This window comes from Schistocerca serialis, chromosome 9, assembly GCF_023864345.2.
Source record: "Schistocerca serialis cubense isolate TAMUIC-IGC-003099 chromosome 9, iqSchSeri2.2, whole genome shotgun sequence".
NCBI lineage: Eukaryota > Metazoa > Arthropoda > Insecta > Orthoptera > Acrididae > Schistocerca > Schistocerca serialis.
In genome coordinates, this window is record NC_064646.1 from 374,742,391 (window position 1) to 374,760,857 (window position 18,467).

Below are 18,467 nucleotides of genomic sequence, written 5' to 3' on the forward strand. Positions count from 1 at the left end.
ATACGAGCAGGGTTAAGCCATTCGGAGGGGCTGAGGATTCATTACAGGAAGTTCTATGAGCAGCGCAAGAGCCAAAGAAACGATTATGTAATGATATCCAGAATACATCTAGCGTATATAGCACACAGTGTATGTGGCACTCTGATCATGGGATAAATACGTAGTTTATGATCAGGCTTTTGTGTCACTTCTGAGGTTATTATCTTACGAGCATTCACGAACAGACTTTGTGATGCAAGAATGGAAGCAGCAGTGCTGCGAAAAGCAGTTTACCACACCGGGCTCGTGTGCAACTGGGTTCTGCACTGTTGCCTGTGCAACAGTTCTTAGAACGATTACGCCAGGCGAAAAAGTAATTTCCCGGGAACTAGAAAAGTGGTAGCATTAACTGAGAAAAACTTGCTACTATTGCATCTTCTAGCAATTGTCGATGTTATTATTAACAAAGGAAAACTGTTTTTCGATAGTGGGCATGAACGCACAAATCAGTCTTTCACAGTTCATCTGTATGCAATGAAATGGGGAATTATAGGCAAGTGGTTCAAATTGGGACTCAGGAAATATTGATAATCTCGTGTCTACGGAAAATTGACGAAAACATATCCAGGACATCAAAGCAAACCAGAATGGTACAGACTAAGGCATAGGCATTTGACACACAGTTACTCTCGGGGAAAATGGAAGTGACAGAGTGCCAAAGGGAAGTGACTGCGCCGTGATTTCATTTCCAGCAAGTGGGACTGCACTGGATTTATTCAGTTCTCTCGATAGGAATAGTAATCATGAATTGTTACTAGAATGGAAAATCCATGGCATGACAAAAAAATAGTTACAGAACAGTAATATGTTGATAAATGGTACAACTTCTGATATAGCAGGAGCGTAAATTCCCCTACCAGTTCCAATCACCAAAATCACTACAATCAAGTTATCACATCCCACGTTGTAATGGCGGGAAAAACTGTTACCACTGTTACCTGACTCTCCTAAATGACGCATTGAAACATGTTCTATTACACTTATTGGATGAACTTGTAGCATCAACGAGCGGATTAAGTTCCGGGAGACAATTTTCCGACATTTCTAGCAATACCGACATAATCAACGTTACTACATCATGACTATAAAGTATTATGACTGCCAGTATTGCTAAGGTTCTAATAGCAGTTTTTTTCACTATACTTTCGCTTTAAACATATAATGTCCATACACCTGAGTTAATAGTAAATCAGACATTTTTGGAATGGTGTACTAGTATAAATAGGGATCAGAAAGAATATCATAATGAAGTTGTGAATTTCCATTAGCATATTAGTAGTAATCAGAGATAGCGTGGGATTAAACCATATGAGTTCAATGAACTGAACATATAAAGTAGTGTCATGAAACTAAGAAGCAGAGTAAGAATTCTATCGTTCAGCTCTCATGAGCACCCGAATTATAAAACCTGTATAGTGTATAAGTATTGATGCAAAATATGTGTAATGACATGATTTGAGAAGTACTGTGCGGAAATATCTGGCTGAATTTCTTACAGATGAGGGAATGTTGCATCACGCACTAGATTTCTGGGTGAAAGTAAATGTTTTCAAAGATTTTCCCTGGTAATTATAGAGTCAAGCCAAGATAGGCACGAAAGCACTGTCTCAATCAGAAAGTACACAAGGAAGCAAAGACAATGCTGCAAACAGCGATACACACCTCTGGGGCACTTGAGCAGAGAGCGCAGCATGGAACCACAGCACAATAGTCACCCTATAACATCACTCTGACGGGAGCCCAAGGTGAAGTAAGAACGCCTAACACACATGCAACGGCGCCTCCACAACATCCAGATGTTGCAGATAGTGCAAAGTTGCAGATAAGAAAGCAATAATTGGGACACCACAGTGGGATATAGGGCATCGAAAAATTGAGAACACAGTGCCAAATTCACTCATCACCACGGTTTGATAACGTCACAGACGCGAGCCAACCTGTATCAATACTTTGACTTCGGAAGCACAGAATCAGTGGGTATTACAGTCTTGTAATGTACAGTGAATGTGCACCTGATCAGTTTGTTGACGTTCCACCTACCGTTCGTCTGATGACTTCAAACCTGACACACTCCACTGCTGTGAACTGCTGTTGCTGCATTCCTTGCTGCCACTGATATGAAGACTTGAGCACTTTATTCCAACGACCACCTGGAGGGGTCAATTGAGAGTGGTCTGCTTGGTTCTGACGTCGGGCTTTCTGTGACAGGGCGATTCGTACCCCCTGACTGTACCTGCATGCTACTTGTGGTGTCTTTGCCGTCTGTTGCTGGAAGGCTAAGGCATACTTTTGCACAGCTACAGTCATCCTGCACAGAGATGTTGGTCTCCGACCAGAGGCGAAACTCAAATGACCATGGAAAGCTTTGGTTGAACAGTTTTCCAAGCTGATAGCATCCTCTCTGTGTGGGCTGTTCCTGCAGACCTCCAGGCTGGTATCTGCCTCTGCTGACTGCGCAGTCCATGACCACACCAAGTGGCGTCAACGCCTGCTGAGTTGGGCCATTCAGCAACTCCTAACCACACATGCAGATCTACCGCTCTCGGCCAATGCCATGGAGAAGTTATTTTGCTTTGTATAAATCCTAATAACAAATATTATTACAGCCATCACTGTCTTACTGACAGACTCGAGGGTGCGTCTAGACCACTATCCCACTTTCCAAGCTATGCATCCCAAAGAAATAGAGACCCCAGTTACCCTGGCCTCCAAAAATATTCAACAAAAATTACTCAAATCAATCTCAAAACGTCTTATGCATGTTATTTTTGGGCAATTAGCCTCGACCCCATCATCAGTAAGAGTGGTGACACTGATACAAAATATTCACACCATTTCCCTTCTTTTTTCTATTGAAACTATAATATTAAAGAAATAATGATTTACACTATATCTGTGTTTGTACAGTGTCTGTATAGTACATTACAGTGTCCTTGAGACATGCATGCATGTCTTAAAGACTTTTTAATGTAGTATATGGATATTGTATGAACACGGACACTGTGTAAATCATGAGCTTAAAATGAGGATAACGAAAATTTATCTCTCCTCTGCTGGAACTACAGAGTGCTAGCGTAGCAGATTCTGACGATATAACATATGGAAGTTTGGATCGGTAGGAAATGTAATTAAGATGACTGCTTGTGATAAGGAGAAAATGTGAGTTCAGGTCCCTGTCCAAAACAGATTTTCATGTGCCATGAATTAAATGTGCAGCTGATATCAGACCGTATTCAAAATTTGTGAATTCATTTCATAATATTGAAGAAGCGGTTTTGCTCTTGAAGTTGCCACGTAGGACGTGCTGAATTTGTATATTTCGCTATTGGGATACTGTACAGAAACTAATACATTCCTTAGACACTAAAATCAAAGTGTGTAAATCAAAACGATTATGTTTCAAAGACAAAAATAAGAGAGAAGATGTTATTAACCCTGTCACTAAAACTTGCCACAACGCCATTATGATTCAAAATAATAATAATATATGTTTAACTCAACAGCGGGGAATACTTCCTCATAGACTTACCCTATTTGCTGGCCAGTGAAATACGTTACTTTATGTTGGACTTACTTACGTAACTCCTTAACCTCTTTGTCTTGAAGTTGACAACCTGTTGGCTCCAACAGGCTTCAATGACAACTATGTAACTAATCAGCTGAAGACACGAAGTCTGTATAAGAGTCCGCGATCATTTTTTTAGCACTTTTATTTTCACAAGTCCGTCTTGATCACATTAATTTCTTTACACTTTATGACAGATTTCGGCTTATCGACATCTTCAGATCGTTAAAATATTCTGACATAAATAATCTATTACACATCTAAGTGCATGGTACATGATGATGATGTATGTCGGAATATTTTATCGATCTGAAGATGGCGATAAGCCGAAACCGGATTGTAGCCTACCGCGATTGCGGTTTATCGTATCACGACATTGCTGCTCGCTTTGGTCGAGATCCAATGACTGTTAGCAGAATATGGAATCGGAACGTCGTGCTGGATCCCAACGGCATCGTATCATTAGCAGTCGAGATGACAGGCATCCTATCCGCATGACTGTAACGGATCGTGAGCCACGTCTCGATCCCTGAGTCAACAGTTGGGGACGTTTGCAAGACAACAACCATCTGCATGAACAGTTCGACGACGTTTGCAGCAGCATGGACTATCACCTCGGAGACCATGGCTGCGGTTACCCTTGACGCTGCATCACAGACAGGAGCGGCTGCGATGGTGTACTCAGCGACGAACCATGGTGCACAAATGGCAAAACGTCATTTTGTCGGATGAATCCAGGTTCTGTTTACAGCACCATAATGGTCGCATCCGTGTTTGGCGACATTGCGGTGGACGCACATTGGAAGCGTGTGTTCGTCATCGCCATACTGGCGTATCACCCGTATAGGGTGCCATTGGTTACACGTCTCGGTCACCTCTTGTTCGCATTGACGGCAATTTGAACAGTGGACGTTACATTTCAGATGAGTTACGACCAGTGGCTCTACCCTTCATTCGATCCCTGCGAAATCCTACATTTCAGCACGATAATGCACGACCGCATGTTGCAAGTCATGTACGGGCCTTTCTGGATACAGAAAACGTTCGACTGCTCCCCTGGCCAGCACATTCTGCAGATCTCTCACCAATTGAAAACGTCTGGTCAATGGTGCCCGAGCAACTGGCTCGTCACAGTTCGCCAGTCACTACTCTTGATGAACTGTGGTATTGAGTTGAAGCTGCATGGACAGCTGTACCTGTACACGCCATCCAAGCTCTGACTCAATGCCCAGGTGTATCAAGACCGTTATTACGGCCAGAGGTGGTTGTTCTGGGTACTGATTTCTCAGGATCTCTGCACCCAAATTGCGTGATAATGTAATCACATGTCAGTTCCAGTATAATATATTTGTCCCATGAATGCCAGTTTATCATCTGCATTTCTTCGTGGTGTAGCAATTTTAATAGCCAGTTATATATATATATATATATATATATATATATATATATATATATATATATATATATATATATATATATATGTGTGTGTGTGTGTGTGTGTGTGTGTGTGGATGTGTGTGTGGGTGTGTTTGTGTGTGTGTGTGTGTGTGTTTGTGTGTGTGTTCGACATGGCAAAGACAATTTAAAAAGTAATTCAAGCTTCTCTACTAAGGAATAATACAGTACAAAGTAAAAATCAAGTATCATATTTAACAAAATAACAAATGAGAAAAAAATATTAAGTACATAAGAAAATACACTATCGACTCCGCATACAGAAATCAAATCTCAAGTGAAGGTACAGCACATCATCAATCTAAAGGAATTATTGAAATAAAAAGAAGTCTGTTAATGAGGTAAGATATACAGTACAATACATGCACTATAATCAAATAGAATACCAAAGATTACTCTGTCACTGGAGAGCTCCTCAAGGAGGATGTCATTAATTCTTCTTCCTTTCAAATTATAAATTACACAATTCTCAGATGCTCTGTAGTCTGAAATCGACCATACAGTACGGATGATTTGCAGGATTCCATTTTGTCACTGAGCTTTTATAGCGACCTCTTCCAGACCTTATTCTATTTAACCTCGTCCAGAGTACTCCTGGATGGTCAAAACCAGGAATTTCTGTGGTCATGTCAACAATGAGGGATAAATTTTACAGGGTGGTATGTCACATGTTGATGCCAGTCATTGGATGGTTCCCAGAGAGGCGTTCTCAACTAGACAGTGCTTAGACTGAAACAAATAATATGAACCCAAATTGCTACTGGACTATCTGATCAGAATGCAGAATTTGCAATTAATAGAAATAAACAATGTAACACCATATAGCTCTGACAAATGTCCACATAAAATCAGTAAAGCTTATTAATGAGAACAGGATACAATGTTTTAAGAACAACGTAGAGAAAATGGTATGGGCCAAGGTGTATGTAGACAAACAGCCTATTGTAAAATTCTATATAAGCCATAGTAAATTTGTGTCAGTACTTGAAAGTAGATTACCTAAAAAGTTAGAAAAGAATTAAGGCACCATTATCTGTAGAGATTAAAATTTTATAGAAGAGATGGTGGCAAACATATATATAGAGTCCAGAATAACTTAAGATCTGATGTTACTTCAATTCTTCATTAAAAAAAATTTTTGTAATACCATGAGGAAAGATCTGTTGAAGGGGCTGGATAGTGTCTTGGCTGTCTTGATAAGAGGTTATAAGATGAATGTTAAAAAAAGTAAAACAAGATATAAAAATACAGTAGAATTAAATCGAGCACTACTGAGACAATTCTATTAGGTAAACAGAAATATGCACTTTATAGTGCAAAAAAAAAGAACAAAATTATATGGTACAGTGTGAAATGGGACATATGACAACCACTCGCCGCGCAACATACCACAGCAATTAATTAAATGACAATGTTGTGACTGATAATTAATAAGTTGCAATTATTTTAAGTACCTTTCTAAATGTGGCAGGAAAAGTAGGAATACATGATCCAAATAAAGAAATAAAAAACTATATTTAAAATGTCATTCCATAAAAATTTAAGCGGCTACAAGTAGCACCGGCGTCGTTAACTGAAACTAACAGAATTATAAAAATTCTAAGAAACAAAAGTTCATGTGGTCTTGGTGGAATATCAAACAGAAATCTGAAAAGTTATTCTGACTTCATAAGTAATAACCTCACTGATACCCGTAATACTTCATTGGCATAGGGAATTCTTCCCAACAGACTAAAATGTGCTTCTTAATAATAAATGTGTCAAGGAACACTTAAATAATTATCGTCCAACCTCCTTACTGATGTCTTTTCCAAAATATTCGGAAAAATTAGTGTTGTCAAGGGTAGTCTAACGTTTAAGCTGAAACAATTTACCTAGCATATCACCACTTTGGCTTCCAAAAGTGTTGCTTGACTGAGAGTGTAACTTTTACATTCACTCACCAAGTGTTAGAAGCGTTTCAAGACGTTTGACACCATGTTACTTTCTTAGAAAAACCGAAGCCTGATAGAAATGATGACTTAACACAAAACTGATCTGAATTATACTTAACAAACAGAATGCTAGAACCTGCAATGAATGATTCAAACAATGTTGAAAGGAGAGGAAATTATATTGAGTGGTGCAAAATCATGAAGTGAATCACACAGGGACCAACTGGGGTCCTCTCTTACCGCTAAGGTATGTGACTGAGCTTCCACTTAACATTCACCAAGCAGAGCTACTGCTTTTTTCAGACAATACTAGTTTTATAATAAATCCCTTTAGAAAGAAAGCAATAAAGTGATTGCTAATGATATTTTTCAGAGAATTACTAAGCATTTTCCTGACAGAGAACACACTCTTAATTTTGAGAAAACACTGTATCAGTAAAAAAAAAAAGCAGTCATATCAACAAGTGATGTAGCAGATGAACAGAGTCACTAAAGAAGATAAATGCCCAAATTTTAGGGTTATATATTGATGAAAACTTTAACTGAAAGAAGCATATATTACTGAACTGCACAAACTGTTAATGTTAGCTACCCCTTATTTGCAGACAATTATTAGTCTTGAAAACTAATGAATCAATTTCCTGACATTTTTCGCATAATTCCATTTATTAATGGCTTATAGAGTGACTTACCCATTTAATTCTTCACTTAGGAAGGAAGTACTGATTGCACAAAGTCGAACAGTAACAATGGTATGTGGTGTTCACCCGTGGTTGTCATATAAGCACCGCTTCATGGAGTTATATTTTAACTCCACCGTCACAACACGTACATTTGATAACGAAATTCGTCTTGATCAATCGATCACAGTCTGAGAGCACTGATGTCCACACCTACGACAGTAAAGAAAGAAAATGACCTTTATTACCCATTATTAAAGATTGCAGTGGCGCAGAAGGGAGTTCCGTGTTCAACAACAAAAAGATTTTATCACTTGTCCATCAACACAAAATGTCATAGAAGTAGCGAAGTAAGTCTAACCTAAAGCATTTCTTCTGGTCAATTCCTTCTATTCGATGCCTGAATTAATACTTAAAACCTGGTTGTCGATATAAAAAAAATATTATGTAAGTGTATTTCTAGGAGAAGTTCTAAAAATGTAATATTTTCAGTAATATCAGCACTAACGACGTACATTTATCCTGTCAATTTCACATCATTGCAACAAAAGAATCTTTCAAACGATCTTTGCAATATGTAATTAACTAACCTGGAGCAGATGATATTCCGGGATGAGATTGTCGGGAGGCAATATTGCCTGACGAGAGGTTGGTTCAAAATGGTTCAAATGGCTCTGAGCACTATGGGACTTAACTTCTAAGGTCATCAGTCCCCTAGAACTTAGAACTACTTAAACCTAACTAACCTAAGGACATCACACACATCCATGCCCGAGGCAGGATTCGAACCTGCGACCGTAGCGGTCGCGCGGTTCCAGACTGTAGCGCCTTTAACCGCTTGGCCACCCCGGCCGGCTGACGAGAGGTGAAGGTAAATCTACGATAATAGCATTTGTAGGACCAGATACAACTTTGAAAAACTGACTGGCATACACTGTTTCGAAATTTTGAAGACAGCTGGGATAAAACAGAGAGGGGAGAATATTTATCAGCATCTTGTATTGCAATCAGACTACATATGTAAGAGTCAAAAGCTATGGAAGAGCAGACGGTCAGACAGGTTTGCCATTCGCCGTGCACATTGAACAAGCAGTTCAGGAAACATAGGAGTAATTCTGAAACGGAGTTCAGAGAGAAGTAATAGAGGCGACAAAGGATTCGAAAGATCTGTTGAAGGGGTTGGATAATGTCTTGATAAGAGGATATAAGGTGAATGTCAACAAAAGTAAAACAAGATATGAAAGTGCAGTAGAATTAAATTGAGCACTACTGAGGCAATTCTATTAGGTAAACAGAAACTAAAAATAGTAATTACATGAATTTGGTTGTTTGTGCAGCAAGATACTGACTGTAGACGAAATAATGTAAAATAAAATTCAGACTGGTAATAACAAGAGGCCGAGCGGTTCTAGGCGCTACAGTCCGGAACCGCGCGACCGCTACGGTCGCAGGTTCAAATCCTGCCTCGGGCATGGATGTGTGTGAAGTCCTTACGTTAGTTAGGTTTAAGTAGTTCTAAGTTCTATGGGACTGATGACCTCAGCAGTTAAGTCCCATTGTACTCAGAGCCATTTGAATAACAAGAAAAAAATTCCCATCCAGTACAAACTGAAATGTTAGTACGTCTTCTCTGGGGGCATTTTAGACAGTGTGTTTCGTTTAGAATATGATAATTGAGGTCTAGTACTGGTGATATCGTTTCTTTATTGCTTCTTTGAAAGTGCAAAATGCATAGTGTGACTGTAATCTGTGAACAACTCGTCTAAGTTTCCAGCTGTTTCCTGAGCTCAGCGAGGTCCGAAGTACGGCCCGCCAGGACAGTAGGGATGCCCCAACGGCAGGCGAGAGACGGCGGGTCAGAGGCTGCCTGCTGCCCTGGTTGCCGACCTACCCGCCGCCTGACCTTCAGAACCTGTTCAGCCACTCACTGCGCAGCCGCTCTCGTGCCGCGGCAGCAGCTGGACGAGATTTTTCTACTGTGGCTGCGGTCGGTTGTTTTTTCTTTTTCTGCGAGCTCGTCGTTAGTGCCAATTGATCAGATTTCTTCTGAAATACGGACGCTGTGTCCTTGAGTGACCGCGCCCTCGCATCTTCGACTGTTGCAGGGTCACAGAGGACTCCGTACGTAAATTTTATGTAACGACTGAGGTTCGACCGATTCTACCTTGTATAGTGCATGCATGAAGAGAAACAGTATAAACGTAATATCCAATAGTTCTTTTATATATCACAACGTGTATTGTGCCGTTATGTTCATAGAGACTGCTTCACACAACAGCCAGTCAGTTCATGTAGAATACGGTTCTCTAAGAATGTTTGTAGGTATGAGATACGTAAACAGGCAGAATACGGCGCTGCGGTCGGCAACGCCTATATAAGACAACAAGTGTCTGCCGCGGTTGTTAGATCAGTTACTGCTGCTACAATGACAGGTTATCAAGACTTTAGTGAGTTTGAACGTGGTGATACAGTCGGCGTAAGAGCGATGGAACCCAGCAACTGCGATGAAGTGGGGATTTTCCCGTACGATGATTTCACTAGCTGACCGTGAATATGAGGAATCCGCTAAAGCATCAAATCTCCTACATCGCTGCGGCCGGAAAAAGATCCTGCAAGAATGGGACCAAGGACGACTATAGTGAATCAAGACTCGAGCTCGGGACCTACGCCTTTCGCGGGCAAGTGCTCTACGAACAGCACTTGCCCGTGAAAGGCAAAGGTCCCGAGTTCGAGTACGGTCTGGCACACAGTTTCAATCTGCCAGGAAGTTTCATATCAGCGCACACTCCGCAGCAGAGTTAAAATCTCTGGAAACATCCCCCAGGCTGTGACTAAGCCATGTCTCCTCAGTATCGTTTCGTTCAGGAGTGCTAGTTCTGCAAGGTTCGCAGGAGAGCTTCTGTAAAGTTTGGAAGGTAGGAGGCGAGGTACTGGCGGAAGTAAAGCTGTGAGGACGGGGCGAGTGTCGTGCTTGGGTAGCTCTGAGCTCTGTTGGTAGAGCACTTGCCCGCGAAAGGCAAAGGTCTCGAGTTCGAGTCTCGGTCCGGCACACAGTTTTAATCTGCCAGGAAGTTTCATATCGGCGCACGCTCCGCTGCAGAGTGAAAATCTCATTATAGAGAATCGTTCAACGTGATAGAAGTGAAACCCTTCCCCAAACCTCAGCAGATTTCAGTGATAGGCTATCAACAAGTGTCAGCATGCGAATCATTCAACGAAACATAGTCGGTGTGGGCTTTCGGAGCCGAAGGCGCGCTCGTCTACCCTTGATAACTGACGGCACAAAGCTTTACGCTTCGCCTGGGCCCGACAGCATCGACATTGGACTGTTGACGACTGGAAACATTTTGCCTCGTCGGATGAGTCTCCTTTGAAATTGTATAGAGTGGATGGATGTGTACGGGTATGGAGACAGCCTCATGAATCCACGGACCCTGCATGTCAGCAGTAGACTGTTCAAGCTGGTGGAGACTCTGTAATGGCGTGGGGCTTGTGCAGTTGGAGTGATAGGGGACCCCTGATAAGCCTGGATACGACTCTTTCAGGTGACACGTACGGAGGCATCCTGTCTGATCACTTGCATCCATTCATGTCCGTTGTACATTCTGACGGACTTGAGCAAATCCAGCAGGACAATGCGACACCTCACACGTCCAGAATTGCTGCTTTTCTGAGTTTACACATTTCCGTTAGCTACCACACTCCCCAGACATGAACGTTATTGAGCATATCTGGGATGCCTTGCAACGTGCTGTTCGGAAGAGATCTCCAGCCCCTCGTACTTTTACGGATTTATGCATCCCTGCAGAGGGTTCATGGTGTCAATTCCTCGTAGCACTATTCAGACATCAGTCGAGTCCATGGCACGTCGTGTTGTGGCACTTCTGCCTGCTCATATATTCCCAATTACTGGTGTACGAAAACTGCATTCAGTGAAATTTGCGCCCCTGCAAAAATGTGTGAAAATGGCGTCTAATATTTACAGGAACTACCTGGCCACTCAGTGATGGTCTGCCTGCACCCTGTTAGTCCTCGTCCACTGCAGATGCTCCGTATACACGTAGTGAGGTGCTGTTCCACCCTATCCAAGACTCGTCAACGCCCCTATGCAAATGACGAGCAATTTAACATCCTGCTACCAGAAGAAGAGCACCACCAATTGTCGATAATCAAATATTTTAATTTTCTAACTGTTACGGAGTAATTTTTGCCTCAGACGGATTTCCACTGTCGGGTCTGACGGGTTTGACCCCGTAAGAGATGTCGTTTCTGGGAATAATGCTAATTAATAAATCAGTACGATGGATTATTGGATTATACGAACTAGTTTTAAGGCCTCTAAGCAAAGTATTGTGAGCAGCTTTGAAATAATAGTTATTAACTACAATATCTGGAATTTTTACACTAATAACGTAGTTTGGAAGGGTTGCCAGTTTTGGTTCACAGTCGCATGTCAATTACTGGACATATTTTCATATAAATACTTATTATTACGTGCTGGCAAAGTTTGGAGACGAGTAAGAATATTAAGAAGGATGTACTGTGTCATAACATGCGGAGTTACGCAACGTTGTATGATAAGTAAGCAGCGATTTCAAGGCGTTGAACTGACAGTGAAGGAACGTTACTATTGGGGCGGAAGTGCCATTACAGAGCCCGCCACTGACACTGCCGCAGGGCGACCTTACCCAGTGAGCTGCGTCTACTTTCGAGTCGCAGTTGTCCATCTGTGGTGCCCCTCCACCACTGTTGTTGGGTGTGTATTCTCCTGATCCCCATTCTTTCGGTCCGAATGTTAATCTTCATCTGAATAATATTCCTAATGTTAATGTGTACATGCACGGACCGCGCTGTTCCTAGCTGTTGAATCGAGTTCTGCATTCCTAAACTCCTTGACCACATTAGCTTCAATGTCCACGGGTCGCGTCGTTTCCAGTCGAAAGCTTTGCTGCGAAATCTGCCAACACTATAAACTCTCATTCCCTCCTTCAGCTCCATATTAACACCTCGTCTAATCCACTCCTTAAGAGCGTTTTTCCGCTAAAAACATGGCACATGAGACCTGCGTCATTGTCCATCCACCAATGACGTTTTCCTCGCTGCGCTGAAGCGATTTCGCCACCCTGGGATTACAAAAGGGAAAAAATAATTTATGTTCTTTTAGCATTGTATCGGAAGATGTTACCTCCCTTCACAGCCCATATTCCTTCCAGGCAGAAGAATGTCTCTCCGAATTCCTTCATGCCACTGCCATGTTTTTTTCTCGTCCACCTCCAAAGGCGTATGTTTCCTGCGGACAGGGCTGGCGGTAAAATAGGGGAGTTCGTATTTTTATCACCCCAACCTGTTCTGGCTGCATTGCCCTAAGTCAGTGGTCTGTTCAGGGCCAGTCCAGTCGCCTGCACGAAGCTATCCTGCCTGCTTTCTCGTCGCTGCGTTACACGACCATGATCTAAAAGCACCGCTAAGGGGTCTTGAGGGTTCCCGAGCGAGCGCCCATTACATCGGTCCTATTCTGCCTCGTAATCATCTGCCCAGAAGGGCCAAGTGTCCATATTCTTACACCCCCGGATACAGAGTCCCAGAAAATTAAGAGCGGGCATGGATGATTACTAGTGGCTCTGCAGTTACTGTTATGTTTGTGTGTATTTTCTACATCCCGTCTATCATTTGCATCTTCGTTCTCACTATCTTTGTTCAAGGGTTAGATGTGGCTAGCCATCTCCTCTCAACTTGAAGGGCGGTTCGGCTATTATCTGAGCCTTGCGTGGTAATGTTGGGTTTCTGTCCTTGATTAGCATCCTTGAGTCATAAGCAGAAGTTATGGTTTCTGAACTGCCCTTCAAAGTCATTTGAAGATTATTTATGAAGTTTAAGAACAAGAGTGGGAATTATATTGGTCCTTGTGGCACCCCACACCTTACATTCCTCGTTTCTGAGAGTAATTTTGCGTTCGTGACACTGGCTGTCAATGACACCCTCTGATTTATTTTGTGAAGGTTAAGATTTCATATACACTAAAGCAGTTACATTAATGTCGTTACGCATTAGGGTCCCAAATAAAGTTTTGTGGCCTAAACAGTTAACGGATTTGGAAAACTCACAAATTATACCAATTCATTTCGAAGGTGTCATATTGCTTTCTCCGTGAAGTATCCTTTACAAAAGCCAAGGTGAAAGTTCTGTTAAGTTAAACGAGTTAGTATTCTATCACAGGACACTTTGTCAAATACTTCCGAAAAAAACTGAAAGGGGTGTGGTTTGCTTATTTCCTGTTTTATAGATGCCTGTTACTACAGCATATTTTGTCAATCAGGATATAAGCACAGTTATCAACTGTGTCCAAAGATACCGCTGTTGGTAATCGTATGAAATTCAGCACAGAAATACATTCCTAGCCTGCAGAATTATTACTTTTAGGCACTTCATAAATATTTTAATATATTTCAGGGTTTACATTTCGAAATTAATGTCTATTGGCTGCACCTGTACTGTCTGCACATAATAAATCCAACAGATCTGTATTCCGTTGCTCATTACAGGGTGCAGTATTTCACATCACTGCGAGAAAGTGGTCATTGAGTTTGGTGGACAATTATTTGTGTCACTGCTTCCACAAGAAAAAATTTCTGGAGTCTCAATTCCAGTTGTGTAACTATCTCAGTTTGTTTCGTGCTTAATAACGCTGCAAGAAGTTTGTGCTTTATTCTCGGAGTGTTTCATTTTACAGCAAAGAACTTGAGTTTTGCTTTCTTAATAAAAGATAACAGGGTATGGTGATGTTGTTAATAATGGAGTTTCAACAGTTGGCTAAACCTTGTCCTAGGAATTATCCAATAGCCAAGTTACGTTCAGTTGACATGCTTGTCCCAAGCTGTTAGCCTAATCTTTCTGCCTATAGGTCTGATATTCAAAGACACAAAGCAATCACATTCTGTGTAAAGTGATGAACTGTCATCTCTCTCTACAACTCCAACAGCTGACGCAACTTTCTCGCCAGCAAAACAAAAGACATAGTATGCCGCTTACTTCTGTTTCTAAAGACGTATAGGGCTATTTCAGTAATGGTTGATAGGAATGAGTATCTCTGTTGAGGGTGGATGGTGATCAACGTAACGTCAGAGAGCTCGATGTTGATTGCAAAGTGCACATTCAGTAGTAAATATCTCAAAAAATTAAATTATTGGCAAGGGATGAATAAATATTATAATCTTTAAATAAGAAAATATGAAATCGCGTTTAAGACATAATTATGGTCACCATAACATGCACAACACAAATGCGTGCAAAACGTGGTAAAGTGAGTCACTACAATTTAAATTTTCAAGCAAATTAGTTCTATGCATCAATGGAATCGGAATAAGGTCCCTATATGAGGTTGAGGCCACGGGAGTAGACAACATTCCATTAGAACTGCTGACAGCCTTGGGAGAGCCAGGCCTAACAAAACTCTACCATCTAGTGAGCAAGATGTATGAGACAGTCGAAATACCCTCAGACTTCAAGAAGAGTATAATAATTCCAATCCCAAAGAAAGCAGGTGTTGACAGATGTGAAAATTACCGAACTATCAGTTTAATAAGGCACAGCTGCAAAATACTAACACGAATTCTTTAGAGACGAATTCTTTAGAGCCGACCTCGGGGAAGATCAGTTTGGATTCCGTAGGAATGTTGGAACACGTGAGGCAATACTGACCCTACGACTTATCTTAGAAAATAGATTAAGAAAAGGCAAACCTCCGTTTCTAGCATTTGTAGACCTAGAGAAAGCTTTTGACAATGTTGACTGGAATACTCTCTTTCAAATGCTGAAGGTGGCAGGGTTGAAATACAGGGAGCGAAAGGCGGTTTTCAATTTGTACAGAAACCAGATGGCAGTTATAAGAGTCGAGGGGTATGAAAGGGAAGCAGTAGTTGGGACGGGAGTGAAACAGGTTTGTAGCCTATCCCCGATGTTATTCAATCTGTGTATTGAGCAAGCAGTAAATGAAACAAAAGAAAAATTCGGAGTGGGAATAAAAATCCAAGGAGAAGAAATAAAAACTTTGAGGTTCGCCGATGACATTGTAATTCTGTCGGAGACAGCAAAGGACCTGGAAGAGCAGCTAAATGGAATGGACAATGTCTTGAAATGAGGATATAAGATGAACATCAACAAAAGCAGAACGAGGATAATGGAATGTAGTCGAATTAAATCGGGTGATGCTGTGGGAATTAGATTAGGAAATGAGACACTTAAAGTAGTAAGTGAGTTTGTGGAGCAAAATAACTGATAATGGTCGAAGTAGAGAGGATATAAAATGTAGACTGGCAATGGCAAGGAAAGCGTTTCTGAAGAAGAGAAATTTGTTAACATCGAGTATAAATTTAAATGTCAGGAAGTCGTTTCTGAAAGTATTTGTATGGAGTGTAGCCATGTAAGAAAGTGAAACGTGGACGGTAAATAGTTTAGACAAGAAGACAGTAGTAGCGTTCGAAATGTGGTGCTACAGAAGAATGCTGAAGATTAGATGGGTAGATCACATAAATAATGAGGAGGTATTGAACAGAATTGGAGAGAAGAGAAATTTGTGGGACAACTTGACTAGAAGAAGGGATCGGTTGGTAGGGCATTCTCTGAGGCATCAAGAGATCACCAATTTAGTACTGGAGGGCGGCGTGGAGGTTAAAAATCGTAGAGAGAGAACAAGAGATGAATACATTAAACAGATTCAGAAGGATGTAGGTTGCAGTAGGTACTGGGAAATGAAGAAGCTTGCACAGGATAGAGTAGCATGGAGAGCTGCATCAAACCAGTCTCTGGACTGAAGACCACAACAACAACATGAGGCTGAGATGAATTCAGCTGGCCTAATATTCGGATGGGCTAATGTAAACACCATTCTGTACCACCCTTCAAAAGTTATCAGTCTCATCAAGCAACGAACGCATCGTTTCACCACAGATAACCTCTCGCTAAAGCTCTGTACAAACTGTCAGTTTCACTGGACCAAATATTGCAATACGATTCAGAAAATAGCTGTAACGCCAGACCCGAGAGTGAACAATAGACTCTGACTTCAGTTCTTCCTATATCTTACCCTGCCATAATAAAGCTTCAATATACCAGCCCATGCGGGCTGTCAGCATCCAGCTAGTACCTTCTTTGTGTATTCTGACTAAACAGTCCTTAAAAATTACGCGTGGCGTTTGCATCTCGTTGGCCGCAATAGCTGCCTCGCTGTAGCGCTTTCTCTTGGACTCCTACTGAGGTTATTTTAGACACTCATACTTTCAGATAGCGATTTGTCGGTACAGAACATTTCTTTGTAGATGTCGACGATTTACAATACATGAAGGAATATCACTACTGAATGTTGGCAATTATGATAGACAACTTTGGCACCGTCTGCTAAGTAAATCTCTTCCCAGTGAGCTTTCTATACTTTTATGGTTCTATAAAAGATTTTTTTTCTTCTGTGATCTGTTTTAACTGCTGAGTATATTTCATTGTTAGCGTTGAACTACCATAGTTAGATCAATCAGTTACTATTGTTTTATAGATCGATCATCGCAGGTTGTTGCGTCTAAAAATAAATAACGACGACAATGTTGCGCTATGCAGTGTCTACGTGTTTCATAACAAACAACAGCCTTCAACATCGACAATGGTGAAGGTAGCTTTGAAGTGTCCTTAGCACAGTTTACTATTGTTGACAATATAAGACTTGTTGATGATGGAGGAATACTAGATAAAATGCTTTCAGATATTTATTTGCTGTGTGGTGCAGCGGGACATTACCCACTTCAGGGTCATCCACATTTGCATTTAATGAAACTTCCTGACTAATGAACCTTGCCTGCAGGTACTGATAGCGAGAACCTTGCTGTTCGCGGGCAATGCTCTTACAGAATGAGCACTCCAGACAAAAGATATGGCATGTTGTAACAGCCTCCTTTCTGCCACCACCTGCTACCCAGTTTACAAACTTCCAAGAATATGATTTTGGAATGTATACTCTTTTCGATCGTTATAAGTTACCTTGAAGAGAACGACCTATTGACATAATCAGCAAGGATACAAAAAATACATATATTGTGAAACACAACAAGCTCTATATTCTCATGAACAAATGAGTGCTATCGACAGGGAATCTCAGATTGATTCAATGTTTAAGGTTCAAATGGCTCTGAGCACTATGGCACTTAACATCTGAGGTCATCAGTCCCCTAGAACTTAGAACTACTTAAACCTAACTAACCTAAGGACATCACACACATCCATGCCCGAGGCAGGATTCGAAGCTGCGACTGCAGCGGTAGCGCGGTTCCACGCTGAAGAGCCTAGAACCCCTCATCCACAGAGGGCAGCCGATATTTAAGGATATGCAAAAGTTTTGACTCCGTTCCTCGAAAGGTGCTCCTAATTAGACAGCGCGCACATCGATTATTGTCGCAGTTGTGCGACTGGATTCGTGATTTCCTGTCAGGGTCACAGTTCGCAGTAACTGACGGAATGTCAGAGAGTAAAACAAAAGTTACATCTGGCGTTACTCAATAAAGTGCTGTAGATCCTCTGCTATTCTCATCTACACAAACGATTTAGGAGCAGCCCTCTTGGATTGTTTTCAGGTAATGCTGTCGTTTATCGTCTAACTAAATCATCAGAAACTCAAAACCAATTGCAAAATATCTTGACGAGATAGTTGGAAAAATTGCAATCGACTCTAATCGATAAAAAGTGAGGTCATCTAAATGAGTTCTGAAAGGAATCCGTTAAATTTCGGTTACGCGATAAATCACACACATGTAA